This window comes from Ananas comosus, unplaced genomic scaffold, assembly GCF_001540865.1.
Source record: "Ananas comosus cultivar F153 unplaced genomic scaffold, ASM154086v1, whole genome shotgun sequence".
In the NCBI taxonomy this organism is placed as follows: Eukaryota; Viridiplantae; Streptophyta; class Magnoliopsida; order Poales; family Bromeliaceae; genus Ananas; species Ananas comosus.
The window spans coordinates 1-11,521 of record NW_017891402.1 but is presented as its reverse complement, the minus strand read 5'-3'; the positions used below and the strand labels follow the sequence as shown (position 1 = coordinate 11,521).

At 40.8% G+C, this 11,521-nt stretch overlaps 2 non-coding genes across 2 annotated transcripts; one reads left to right on the top strand and one right to left on the bottom strand.

Moving 5' to 3' along the window:
* Window positions 1–3,008: 3,008 nt before the first annotated feature.
* On the bottom strand, window positions 3,009–3,080 carry TRNAQ-UUG. Its single transcript has one exon. It is a non-coding gene; the product is annotated as a tRNA-Gln (tRNA).
* A 7,993-nt stretch (window positions 3,081–11,073) lies between these two features.
* Window positions 11,074–11,145, top strand: TRNAQ-UUG. Its single transcript has one exon. It is a non-coding gene; the product is annotated as a tRNA-Gln (tRNA).
* The last annotated feature ends 376 nt before the right edge of the window (window positions 11,146–11,521 follow it).

The window sequence follows — 11,521 nt, the reverse complement described above, 5'->3', positions numbered from 1 at the left end:
CTGCTTGCAATTCAGTTGGAGTTTGCCATCCTATCTACTAAAAGTGCTAGTTCCCGGCAGAAAGCTTACATGCAGTGGGCGAAAGCACTCCCTTTTATACCAATACTCTTCCAATTCCTAGCGTGTCTAATGAGCATCCCGGTGCTACAGGTCTTTTCTTTTGGCTTTATTTGAGAAAGTGAAAGCAAAGGATAAGAGCACATGGGGAAAGATACTTTTTTCAAGCCAAACCAGTTTCATTCCATTCATTTCTAGGCGAGGCCAGCCCACCGTGCTTTATTTATTCTTCGCCGATGAAAGAGAGAGATTAAGCTTTTAGGGAGGAAGCGAATGAAAGGGAAGGAGAGTTGGGAATCAACGGCTAACGGGAAAGCAAAGGATAGTATTTGCTATGCCAATGGTTGTAAGCTACTATTTCTTTCTGCTGTGCCAGCTAAGGAAGAAGGGAAAGAAAGCCTTAATTAAGGCCCGAAACTCGGAAGTAGATTCTTTCTTTGATTGATAATGTCGAGGCAGAGGTCCAGGCTATACCTTGGAAGCCAGGAGTGGGAGCAGATCAGAAGAACGATAAGATAAGCTTTCAGTAGTGACGGGTGCAGATGAGCGAGAAGAGGCTATGGGAACGAGGGTTTGACTGCAACAGATCCCATTCAAACGATTTTCATATTGAATAAATTGAATGCCCCAAGACAAAGGACTTTCTTTCCTTTGAAATCAGCTAAGCATCTAATAGCCAAGAAGGCAGAAAAGGGATCGTTTCATGCGATTCAATCTCAAATCAGGGGATTCCATGGTCAATCAATAGGCTCTTAAATAAGTTCAACTGGAAAAGGGACTCTTCCGTCTGAAAGAAGGAGTCTGTACTCTGCTCGCATGGCAAAGACACTGACGGCATCACACGGAGGCATTTAGGATTTCTCGTATATGGGCTTCATAGATCCATTATCACAGTTGAACCAGCAAGTCTCATTTCAGAGCACCTCTTCAACATAGCTGCACATCTGAATATCGGGACTCAAGTTGCCCTTGGGGTTCTGGTCACAGCGAACTTGTACAAGGACTTTCATGCTATAGTCGATAGATCTCGGCGCGGTTTTCCGAATTCTGTAACAGTGCTGGCAAAATTCCATTTGCTGCAGGTGGGAAAATTTTCCGAATAGAACAGCATCCCTGAGCAATTCAACAGGCGCATCCTTTTCAAGGATAGATAGATGGCATAGAGTAAGCCCGATCTCCGCGGAAGAGATCATCATCAAAATCAATGTCTTCCGGCCGTATTCTCAGGGGTCAAGCAAGTGGAAGGCCCACTTAGCTTCCCAGATTCATAACAATGTCCTCCCGCATTAGGAATAACGGAAATCTGTTCTCCAGCCCCCATTATGGCACCAACTGGTTGAACTGTAAGACGGCCAAAACAAAGGAAGGCTGCCTAAACTAAAGATAAGCTGCTAAGTTTTGGTGTTTCCACTTCGGGTGCAGAATTTCCGAGTTCCTGCTTCATTGGGCCTTCATTACTCCCTTCTTTCTGCTAGTTGATTCGAAGCAACCTCAGAAAAGTGTCCCCAACACTGCGGAGGGCCATCAGGAAGAGGTAAGGCAACCACTTTTCAAAAATGACAAACCCATGAGAAAGATAAATAAGGGGAAACCTTTACCAACCCTTAAAGGCGTTACGCTCGGGCCTACTTTGGGGTAGTCCCTTCGCTACACTTAAACAAAACTAATAAGTTCAAGTCATTTGCATAAAAGAGTGAAGAAGGGAATTGACCTATTCAAATTGAAGGAAACCCACTTAGAAGGCCATAAAAAATTTCAGCCATTTTCTTTGAGTTGAGGTAAGGAGGATAACCATTAGGTACCACAAAAAACGATATAGGCCGGCCTTTGAGAACGTTTTCGACTTTGATTGACCATAGTGATTGCTGCCTGTGGCTAACTAGCCGTTTACTGCATTCCTTTCTTTCTCTTCCCTATCCCGTGAATTGGGACTGAGGCTGGACTAGCCGAGCCTTTCTACTCTTGCTGGACTACCTTTCTACCGATCCCATTCCCCAACCTTCCAAAGATTAGCTCGTGTAAGGTAAAATTTTTTTCCTTACGTTATTGTTATTCTTTCTTTCATCTGAAAGAGAAAATCTGAATCAAGAATCAGAGAAGTATGATCTTTTCGGATCCATCATATACAACTAAGAGTTCTTACCTTAGCCGGGGTAATTCTAATTATAGATATTTAAAAAATCACAGATCCTTTTCACTTAACCGAAAAGCCCTTGTTACTTAAATACAACAATACAATATTAATAAATAATATATATCATATAGGCATAGGCCTTGTTTTTTATACAGATTTTGTTTTACTTCTTCAAGAATTTTTCGATCAATTCTAAAGTCAAGTAGATGGAATATACGAATTTCTCCCCAATCACTACATTACATTGATTTACAATGGTTCATTTGAACCAGCTAATATCTAAGATACAAAAAAATAAGGTCCAGATCAATCTTTCCTATTTTTTTTTTTTTTTCCCAACTTTAATTAGAAGTTTTAAGACCTGTGATGAAATTAAAAACTCCCCACTCTTTAATCTCTACATTCTATGTGGAATTGGGCGGGATACCATTTATTTTCTTTTTATTGACTATAGAGAGGTCTTTCTCTCACATTGTGATTCAGAATGCATCATGTGATAATTCCCATTTCATAGGTATTAGATATGGGACATAAAGTTTCTCTAAGGAACTAACTTAAAAATGAATATGAAATGAATATGAGTAGTACGAGCATATCCTGAATGTTTATGATATAATAGACCAAAAATCTTTTTTTATTATGAAAATAAAGATATTACATTTTACCCACATTTGACACTTGATTCCGTTTGTGAGAAACCAAACGAATTCTCAGATATGATTCTTAGAACCATTCTGAAAATTAATAAGACCTTTAACAAATTCTTGTTTCATGTGGAATGCAGTGTGATCCCATCTTTCGTTTCATGAAAGACGATCTGGGACGGAAGGATTCGAACCTCCGAATAACGGGACCAAAACCCGCTGCCTTACCGCTTGGCCACGCCCCATTTTGATTTCTATTCGATACTAATCAACACTAATATTGGTATTGGTTATTCGTCAATCCCAACCCAAATACATAAAAACATATGGGATATTTTGTTGCTAGGATTCAAGACATGTAGATATAGAATCAAAAAAATTCATTGATCATTACATAGAATTCAATTAAGATATTGTATGAAAGTAGAATTCCTTATATTCTAATTTTAGAATGATAATGGGGGGAGGGATTTTTTATAAGGGAGAGTCCGAAGAAAAAGGAGGATTTCTTGATCTGCCTTTTTCATTTTTCCCTTATAAAAATAACTCAAAATTATCTAATCCACAAGAACGAAATGCTTGTTATGCTTAATATCTTTAGTTTAATCGGTATCTGTCTTAATTCTGTCCTTTATTCGAGTAGTTTTTTCTTCGCCAAATTGCCCGAAGCTTATGCCATTTTCAATCCAATCGTAGATGTTATGCCTGTCATACCTGTACTCTTTTTTCTCTTAGCCTTTGTTTGGCAAGCCGCTGTAAGTTTTCGATGAAATCTTTAATACTCTGCTAAATTGATGATGTATTCGATAAAAAAATTCTCCAAATTTATAAGATCAGATAAGTCTTACATTACGAACCCTCGATTCAAAAATAGAAATTCTTGTATATTGAATGAATAACCGCAGCGATGAATTTGGATCAGCCTTTTCCCCGTTCTGACCTTCCAGTGAGTATGGACTATTAGGTACTCCACAATACCTAATTATTGATATGACAAGAAATTTCGGGTAACGAATGAATAAAAATCTTATTACAAATAAATTCTTTTTTATAAAATTTTATTTTAAAGTGTGTCAAAACAAATAAAATGGTATATGTGGTAAAAAATAGGCCCCTTAAAAAAAAAAATAAAAATTTCGACAGCGGAAAGAAACGAGCAAGTGCAAGTGTGGCTTTCAAGCTTGTCTCCCTGTTGCCTTAAGCCTGGAGACGGGGGGTGCTTAGGACCAGAGGTGCTTGCGGAATGCTTCCTCTACTGACAAAGAACCATCTAATGTGGAATCAAGCAAATCTGTGGATGGTGAATGTTCAGGGAAAGTCTCCATCGATGCGTTAGCTCTGGAAGGGGTGGCAGACAGGACTAAAGAAGATCTGAATGCTGTGTTACAGGGGTCCGAAGGAGCTGAAATCAACCTGGAGAAGTTTAGACAGGAGCAGGTTTGTAGTGAGGGATCGGCTGACCAACTAGCGGCTCTGGTTGAAACCATTAAATATGTGTGAATTGATCTGTTGACCCCACAAAAAGAAAGCTTTTCGTGAGATTTCCGAATCCCTTTTTTGGCTTGTGAGCTCCTTTCCACATAACGGTCGTCTGACCTTGCCCAAATGAACGATTGCAAGCAACCTCGGTCCAAGTTTGATGTTTTGTCTTCAAGGTGTATAATCATCATGCATGGGAGGGCTCTTATGGTAGCCTAAAGGAAATGTCCGGGTAAGGAAGAATCCCTTGTCTTTCCTTCGATATCCGTAGGAGAAGAAAAATCAATCGAAGAGGAACGGGGGAAGAATCCTATGATTGATCTCGGAGACAGGTATCTTATTCTAAGAGATAGACCTGCAACTCTTAAGTGGTCCCCTTTAGCAAGTCACCAAGTGTCAGTTTTGCCAAAAGAGTATTTTCATGTTGGGCCAAAGGGACTGAATGACCCAGTGGGCCCTGTGACCAAGGAACGGGCGTGAAGGGGATAGAAAAATGGTAGGCCTGCCCTCTGCCCCAACTAAAGCACAAGCCTATCTTACGTGCACGAAGAGAACCAAGACATGGAGAAGAATAGAGAAGAGGGAGTTCAGACTAAAAAAAGGAGAGGCTTTTGGAGATTCTTTATTGGTTGGAGTGGGAATGAACAATTAGATTGTTAATAAGAACCTTAAAAGCTTCAGATTCAACTCATTCACCCTTGTGAAAATTAGTGAGTTAGGAGTTCGAGTTCTTTCAACAAGGATAAGGTCGTGAGATTTCTTAGAGACCAACTATTCTTCCCTATTGCATATATAAGAATAGTTGGTCTCTTTCTTCGACGTGATAGATCGGATCGAAAAACCATCGCCTATATTTTTTATAGAGTGCTTTTAGTATAGTAGGTGGCGACTCCATTTGTATTTTAGGGTCCCTAACGAGCTCGCTATGCTTACAGCTTGGCGACGGAGCTCTGCTTTCGCTATTTGATCGAGCCATTCCAGAGATCTTCCCCAGATCAAGCAAGGGTTTCAAACGGAAACCCGAAAGCTACGAGAAACGGAAAGCTTCCTTTATTGCCGTTCCTTCCCTACCCGTGGAAATTCTGTGCCCGAACGAGTAGAGAATGAATTCTCTTTATGTCTCCTGCATGCGCTATTTAATACGCTTTTCTAAAGCTCTTTCTTTCCCTCCGATCGAGTTAGCTTGAACTTAAAGTATTGGATTTCTCACTTTTCTTCGCTACTCCGCAGAAACGAATTGATCGAGATGTGTTTTCGACGCAATGCACATCAGTGGGTGTTACGGTTAGTCATCTCACCCAGCGTTTGGAACGAACAAGGTTTGAAACTGAAGCATACCTATCTCGCTTCCATTGAGGACTACCTTAAGACTGAATTCAGTCTTTTCTCGATCCGGCAGTTCAGTTGCGAAAGACGTCGGGAACTCAATCTTCGGGGCCCCCCCGACTTACTTTTGTTAGGGCAATCGTTTGTTTTTGTCTTTGTCGCCATCCATCATGATCGTGATCACTCTCTTTGGATCCGCTCAGAGTCCCGACTAGATAGATGAGATGCCCACTTAACATCCACTCAAGAGGATCTAAATCATCCACTTCGGAATGGTAACGGAGATCGAAATCCTTCCTTCAGGCGAGGTTAGACTACAGAGTTTTTCAGGCAGAAAGATCAGACTCAGTTCGGTATTCCTTACCAATAGGAAAAACCCTCTCTTCTCATTTATAGTTTTCTTCCCTGGTAGTTCATTTTTTATCGAAACTAGACCCTCCTTGGCTATTTCAGATCAACTGCTTAACTACCAGCTAGTTACTTACCTCTTGCCTCGAGCAAACCAACCTTTTTGAAAAAAATATCTAAATTTTTTTTATTGTTGGAAGCCCGTCATATATAAATATAATTACAATCGATCCTTTTGTACAAAACTCTCAAGCTGAGCACGATCTAGGTTGTGACAAAGAAGTTCAACTCAGGGCAACCAAGCGCTCACTTCGCTCCTAGCACACACAGTAGGACATGCTATTTCATCAACCCCTTGGTGGTTGTCACCCGACACGAGGGCAATCCTCCATCACCCATTATTCTCATCGTCATTCTTTCGAGATGAAGGGCGCCCACCTGAAGCAAAAAGGAAAACAGCCAGTTCTTCCAGGCGAACTCCAATACGAACCTTCTTCTCCGGTATGCCCGAGTTCTCCGATGTCAATTGACTCCTCACTCCTTTTTTCTTTACTTTTAAGAAAAATGAAAGAAGATCTTCCTAGGTCCTAAAGAAAAAAACTTCACATTCGGGTAGGCAAGGCTCCAGGCCCGGGGAGGGGGGGGGCAAGCTTCCATCAAAAACTTCTCAAGGAGAGAGCTCCGGAGGCAAGGCAAAAGGCATGCACTGGGTACCGCCGACACAAATAGCTAACATAGTAAGAATAAGAACGGTTATTTTGCCCGAAGAGTTTAGGGCAGAGTCTCATTATGCTCCTAAAACAGTTCACGCCAAACGTTGGACTTCCCAACTGGTAGAAAAAAAAAAAGAACCAAATCCTGCTACTAGGGTGATATGCCCGCTCTCCAGACAAAAGAAGAGGTGGCTCATGCCGGTGAAAGAAAAGAAGCAAAACAAAAGTAAGATTCCTGATCCAAAACCGGTTGCAGGGATGAAGTTCTAAGTTCTATGGCTCCGGAAGGAAGGGGTGGGCTTAGAAAATCACTAAAGGAAGTTCTTCTTCTCTATATCCTTCCTATACTGCTGTGACTGTAGTTCGTCATGGGACTTCCTTATATATAGTCGTCTCTTGCTTTCTCTATGGATTGATATAGAGAAGAAGAACTTCCTTTAGTGATTTTCTAAGCCCACCCCTTCCTTCCGGAGCCATAGAACTTAGAACTTCATCCCTGCAACCGGTTTTGGATCAGGAATCTTACTTTTGTTTTGCTTCTTTTCTTTCACCGGCATGAGCCACCTCTTCTTTTGTCTGGAGAGCGGGCATATCACCCTAGTAGCAGGATTTGGTTCTTTTTTTTTTTCTACCAGTTGGGAAGTCCAACGTTTGGCGTGAACTGTTTTAGGAGCATAATGAGACTCTGCCCTAAACTCTTCGGGCAAAATAACCGTTCTTATTCTTACTATGTTAGCTATTTGTGTCGGCGGTACCCAGTGCATGCCTTTTGCCTTGCCTCCGGAGCTCTCTCCTTGAGAAGTTTTTGATGGAAGCTTGCCCCCCCCCTCCCCGGGCCTGGAGCCTTGCCTACCCGAATGTGAAGTTTTTTTCTTTAGGACCTAGGAAGATCTTCTTTCATTTTTCTTAAAAGTAAAGAAAAAAGGAGTGAGGAGTCAATTGACATCGGAGAACTCGGGCATACCGGAGAAGAAGGTTCGTATTGGAGTTCGCCTGGAAGAACTGGCTGTTTTCCTTTTTGCTTCAGGTGGGCGCCCTTCATCTCGAAAGAATGACGATGAGAATAATGGGTGATGGAGGATTGCCCTCGTGTCGGGTGACAACCACCAAGGGGTTGATGAAATAGCATGTCCTACTGTGTGTGCTAGGAGCGAAGTGAGCGCTTGGTTGCCCTGAGTTGAACTTCTTTGTCACAACCTAGATCGTGCTCAGCTTGAGAGTTTTGTACAAAAGGATCGATTGTAATTATATTTATATATGACGGGCTTCCAACAATAAAAAAAATTTAGATATTTTTTTCAAAAAGGTTGGTTTGCTCGAGGCAAGAGGTAAGTAACTAGCTGGTAGTTAAGCAGTTGATCTGAAATAGCCAAGGAGGGTCTAGTTTCGATAAAAAATGAACTACCAGGGAAGAAAACTATAAATGAGAAGAGAGGGTTTTTCCTATTGGTAAGGAATACCGAACTGAGTCTGATCTTTCTGCCTGAAAAACTCTGTAGTCTAACCTCGCCTGAAGGAAGGATTTCGATCTCCGTTACCATTCCGAAGTGGATGATTTAGATCCTCTTGAGTGGATGTTAAGTGGGCATCTCATCTATCTAGTCGGGACTCTGAGCGGATCAAAGAGAGTGATCACGATCATGATGGATGGCGACAAAGACAAAAACAAACGATTGCCCTAACAAAAGTAAGTCGGGGGGGCCCCGAAGATTGAGTTCCCGACGTCTTTCGCAACTGAACTGCCGGATCGAGAAAAGACTGAATTCAGTCTTAAGGTAGTCCTCAATGGAAGCGAGATAGGTATGCTTCAGTTTCAAACCTTGTTCGTTCCAAACGCTGGGTGAGATGACTAACCGTAACACCCACTGATGTGCATTGCGTCGAAAACACATCTCGATCAATTCGTTTCTGCGGAGTAGCGAAGAAAAGTGAGAAATCCAATACTTTAAGTTCAAGCTAACTCGATCGGAGGGAAAGAAAGAGCTTTAGAAAAGCGTATTAAATAGCGCATGCAGGAGACATAAAGAGAATTCATTCTCTACTCGTTCGGGCACAGAATTTCCACGGGTAGGGAAGGAACGGCAATAAAGGAAGCTTTCCGTTTCTCGTAGCTTTCGGGTTTCCGTTTGAAACCCTTGCTTGATCTGGGGAAGATCTCTGGAATGGCTCGATCAAATAGCGAAAGCAGAGCTCCGTCGCCAAGCTGTAAGCATAGCGAGCTCGTTAGGGACCCTAAAATACAAATGGAGTCGCCACCTACTATACTAAAAGCACTCTATAAAAAATATAGGCGATGGTTTTTCGATCCGATCTATCACGTCGAAGAAAGAGACCAACTATTCTTATATATGCAATAGGGAAGAATAGTTGGTCTCTAAGAAATCTCACGACCTTATCCTTGTTGAAAGAACTCGAACTCCTAACTCACTAATTTTCACAAGGGTGAATGAGTTGAATCTGAAGCTTTTAAGGTTCTTATTAACAATCTAATTGTTCATTCCCACTCCAACCAATAAAGAATCTCCAAAAGCCTCTCCTTTTTTTAGTCTGAACTCCCTCTTCTCTATTCTTCTCCATGTCTTGGTTCTCTTCGTGCACGTAAGATAGGCTTGTGCTTTAGTTGGGGCAGAGGGCAGGCCTACCATTTTTCTATCCCCTTCACGCCCGTTCCTTGGTCACAGGGCCCACTGGGTCATTCAGTCCCTTTGGCCCAACATGAAAATACTCTTTTGGCAAAACTGACACTTGGTGACTTGCTAAAGGGGACCACTTAAGAGTTGCAGGTCTATCTCTTAGAATAAGATACCTGTCTCCGAGATCAATCATAGGATTCTTCCCCCGTTCCTCTTCGATTGATTTTTCTTTTCCTACGGATATCGAAGGAAAGACAAGGGATTCTTCCTTACCCGGACATTTCCTTTAGGCTACCATAAGAGCCCTCCCATGCATGATGATTATACACCTTGAAGACAAAACATCAAACTTGGACCGAGGTTGCTTGCAATCGTTCATTTGGGCAAGGTCAGACGACCGTTATGTGGAAAGGAGCTCACAAGCCAAAAAAGGGATTCGGAAATCTCACGAAAAGCTTTCTTTTTGTGGGGTCAACAGATCAATTCACACATATTTAATGGTTTCAACCAGAGCCGCTAGTTGGTCAGCCGATCCCTCACTACAAACCTGCTCCTGTCTAAACTTCTCCAGGTTGATTTCAGCTCCTTCGGACCCCTGTAACACAGCATTCAGATCTTCTTTAGTCCTGTCTGCCACCCCTTCCAGAGCTAACGCATCGATGGAGACTTTCCCTGAACATTCACCATCCACAGATTTGCTTGATTCCACATTAGATGGTTCTTTGTCAGTAGAGGAAGCATTCCGCAAGCACCTCTGGTCCTAAGCACCCCCCGTCTCCAGGCTTAAGGCAACAGGGAGACAAGCTTGAAAGCCACACTTGCACTTGCTCGTTTCTTTCCGCTGTCGAAATTTTTATTTTTTTTTTTAAGGGGCCTATTTTTTACCACATATACCATTTTATTTGTTTTGACACACTTTAAAATAAAATTTTATAAAAAAGAATTTATTTGTAATAAGATTTTTATTCATTCGTTACCCGAAATTTCTTGTCATATCAATAATTAGGTATTGTGGAGTACCTAATAGTCCATACTCACTGGAAGGTCAGAACGGGGAAAAGGCTGATCCAAATTCATCGCTGCGGTTATTCATTCAATATACAAGAATTTCTATTTTTGAATCGAGGGTTCGTAATGTAAGACTTATCTGATCTTATAAATTTGGAGAATTTTTTTATCGAATACATCATCAATTTAGCAGAGTATTAAAGATTTCATCGAAAACTTACAGCGGCTTGCCAAACAAAGGCTAAGAGAAAAAAGAGTACAGGTATGACAGGCATAACATCTACGATTGGATTGAAAATGGCATAAGCTTCGGGCAATTTGGCGAAGAAAAAACTACTCGAATAAAGGACAGAATTAAGACAGATACCGATTAAACTAAAGATATTAAGCATAACAAGCATTTCGTTCTTGTGGATTAGATAATTTTGAGTTATTTTTATAAGGGAAAAATGAAAAAGGCAGATCAAGAAATCCTCCTTTTTCTTCGGACTCTCCCTTATAAAAAATCCCTCCCCCCATTATCATTCTAAAATTAGAATATAAGGAATTCTACTTTCATACAATATCTTAATTGAATTCTATGTAATGATCAATGAATTTTTTTGATTCTATATCTACATGTCTTGAATCCTAGCAACAAAATATCCCATATGTTTTTATGTATTTGGGTTGGGATTGACGAATAACCAATACCAATATTAGTGTTGATTAGTATCGAATAGAAATCAAAATGGGGCGTGGCCAAGCGGTAAGGCAGCGGGTTTTGGTCCCGTTATTCGGAGGTTCGAATCCTTCCGTCCCAGATCGTCTTTCATGAAACGAAAGATGGGATCACACTGCATTCCACATGAAACAAGAATTTGTTAAAGGTCTTATTAATTTTCAGAATGGTTCTAAGAATCATATCTGAGAATTCGTTTGGTTTCTCACAAACGGAATCAAGTGTCAAATGTGGGTAAAATGTAATATCTTTATTTTCATAATAAAAAAAGATTTTTGGTCTATTATATCATAAACATTCAGGATATGCTCGTACTACTCATATTCATTTCATATTCATTTTTAAGTTAGTTCCTTAGAGAAACTTTATGTCCCATATCTAATACCTATGAAATGGGAATTATCACATGATGCATTCTGAATCACAATGTGAGAGAAAGACCTCTCTATAGTCAATAA